The 2,500-nt window shown below is 43.3% G+C and overlaps 1 non-coding gene across 1 annotated transcript in view; it reads left to right on the top strand.

Annotated features, from left to right (window-relative positions):
- Window positions 1–2,338: 2,338 nt before the first annotated feature.
- The window catches only part of LOC146446896 (small subunit ribosomal RNA), a 1,800-nt gene continuing 1,638 nt past the window's right edge, over window positions 2,339–2,500 (top strand). Inside the window, exon 1 of the ribosomal RNA XR_014862313.1 lies at window positions 2,339–2,500. This exon is cut by the window's right edge and continues 1,638 nt beyond it. This is a non-coding gene — a ribosomal RNA (small subunit ribosomal RNA).

Genomic DNA, 2,500 nt, shown 5'->3' with positions numbered 1-2,500 from the left:
AAAATTTTTAGAAAAACTCTTAGAAAAATTGTTTGGTATGAGAAGGACCTCGACTTCGAAAATTCTGTGGTGTGGGGAGGTCTTTTGACCTACCAAAAAAATTGGTGGTGTGAGGAGGACCTCTGACTTAGAATTAGGGTTTGAAATGGGGTTAGGGTTAGGGTTAGGGTAAGTGTTAGGGTTAGGAAAAAGGTTTAAATGATATTTGGAGAGGTTTTTCGGGTGTTTAGAGGCTATTTATGCTATGTAACGAGTATTTGCTTATATACTTGCTTATATACTTAGGTCAACAATTTATAGCAAAAATGTGTTCCAGCCAAGTTCTTTTAGACGCTCTTTCGAATGGCAACATTCCCGATTGAAAATGGCGACCTACCAAAATCCGCACTTTGCTTCCCCGTCCATATAGAGGTGAGTATTTGACTTTGCTTCCGTCAGAGTCAAGGAAACACATTGAAAATGGAATCAGCATACAAGAAAACCTAGTTTGGGATAGGTTTTGTGCCTTCCGTGGTATTATAACCATAGAACTGCTCCTGAGGGGGGTAGGGTAGGCCCACCAAAAAGTGCACTTCTGGTTAGGTCGCTAATTTCTAAAATAAATGTGTCCCAACCAAGTTTTTTTGGACGCTCTTTCGAATGGCAACATTCCTGATTGAAAATGCCGACCTACCAAAATCCGCACTTTGCTTCCCCGTCCATATAGGGGTGAGTATTTGGCTTTGCTTTCGTCAGAGTCAAGGAAACACATTGAAAATGGAATCAGCATACAAGAAAACCTAGTTTGGGATAGGTTTTGTGCCTTCCGTGGTATTATAACCATAGAACTGCTCCTGAGGGGGGTAGGGTAGGCCCACCAAAAAGTGCACTTCTGGTTAGGTCGCTAATTTCTAAAATAAATGTGTCCCAACCAAGTTTTTTTGGACGCTCTTTCGAATGGCAACATTCCTGATTGAAAATGCCGACCTACCAAAATCCGCACTTTGCTTCCCCGTCCATATAGGGGTGAGTATTTGGCTTTGCCTTTGTCAGACTCAAGTAAAAGCATTTAAAATGGAGTCAGCATACAAGAAAACCTAGATTGGGATAGTTTTTCTGCCTACCGTGGGATCATAACCATAGAACTGCCCCTGAGGGAGGTAGGGTTAGGGTTAGCGTTAGGGTTAACGTTGGGGTTAGGATTGAAGACAGAAGATTGGTGATGTCAGGAGGACCTTCTTAAAACAAACAGAAATACACTTATTAGGGGACTAGGGCCAGTGGACTCAGAAATGTCTTTCGTAGCAGTCTCCTATAAGAGTATTTTTCTCTGATTTAGGTGACTCCTCCTCACACCACCATTTTTCTTAGTCGAAAGACCTCTTCACAGCACGACTTTCCTGATGGATTTCTATGTAACTGCTCGTGCTGAGAGGTGTGTCGAAAGTTGATCATGTTCCCGTAAAATCTGAGGTCTCCACTGTCTAGCGAGGTACTTACAGTGAATATAGTGAATTTTTCAAAATTGGAGAATTCTGACTTTTGCGATGAATTTTAATGTAATTGGTCGTGCTGAGAGGCGTGTTAAAATTTGAACATGTTCCCGTAAAATCTGAGGTGAGAATTAGTGAGGTACTTACAGTGCGTATAGTGACAAATCTTTAAAAGCGTGAAATTATGGGATGTTGTGGCTTCAATGGGTTTTTAAGATGTCACCAGTCATTTGGCATGACTTACAAACGATTTGGCTGGTTGTGGGTTCGATTTTCAAAATTTCATTTTTTTCGCGTTTTTATTTTCTGTCTACCATATCATGCAGTCTCCTTATTAGCGTTTTGGGGGTTATAGTGTGGGCAGGTTGGTCGCAAAGGTTCCGAGAGGAGCTGGCTAGTAAACCCTGTCCCTTATGTTCCACGGCGGCAAGGCGGAGAAATAGAGGGCAGAATTGACTAACGGGCAAGGAAAGTTGGGCTTGTAGCTTTCCTTTCGAAGGAGGGAAAAGATGATGCCCGAAAGCATTGTCACTGTAGTGGCAGGCAGAGTGTAGATGGAAGTTGTGTACGCTAGCCTTTGGCTAATGATAGAGACAAAAGAGCAGGAGGATATTTTCCTTCGCAGAAGCACTTTTCTTGCCTTCCTTCAGCTCGCTTGGCGAGTCTGACAGGTATGCCTGAACTGTGCACGGGTCCAGTTGTGAGAAAGACGTGGCAAACAAGACGGGGTTTCCCTTGACCGAGGGACCGTGTGGTCCGTTTGGCTCATGGGTTCCCCCCGTGGAGGCAAAATCTAAGAAAGCTTGCTCTCCCTCTGCGGAGGGGGGCCGCTTAGCAAGGAACTTCTGTTCCCTGCGGTGGATAGTTACCTGGTTGATCCTGCCAGTAGTCATATGCTTGTCTCAAAGATTAAGCCATGCATGTCTAAGTATAAGCACTTGTACTGTGAAACTGCGAATGGCTCATTAAATCAGTTATCGTTTATTTGATTGTACCATTACTACTTGGATAACCGTAGTAATTCTAGA

Source organism: Pavona decussata, unplaced genomic scaffold (assembly GCF_977016875.1).
Source record: "Pavona decussata unplaced genomic scaffold, jaPavDecu1.1 SCAFFOLD_2998, whole genome shotgun sequence".
NCBI classification, from domain to species: domain Eukaryota; kingdom Metazoa; phylum Cnidaria; class Anthozoa; order Scleractinia; family Agariciidae; genus Pavona; species Pavona decussata.
This window is presented reverse-complemented; position numbering and strand designations above follow the sequence as displayed.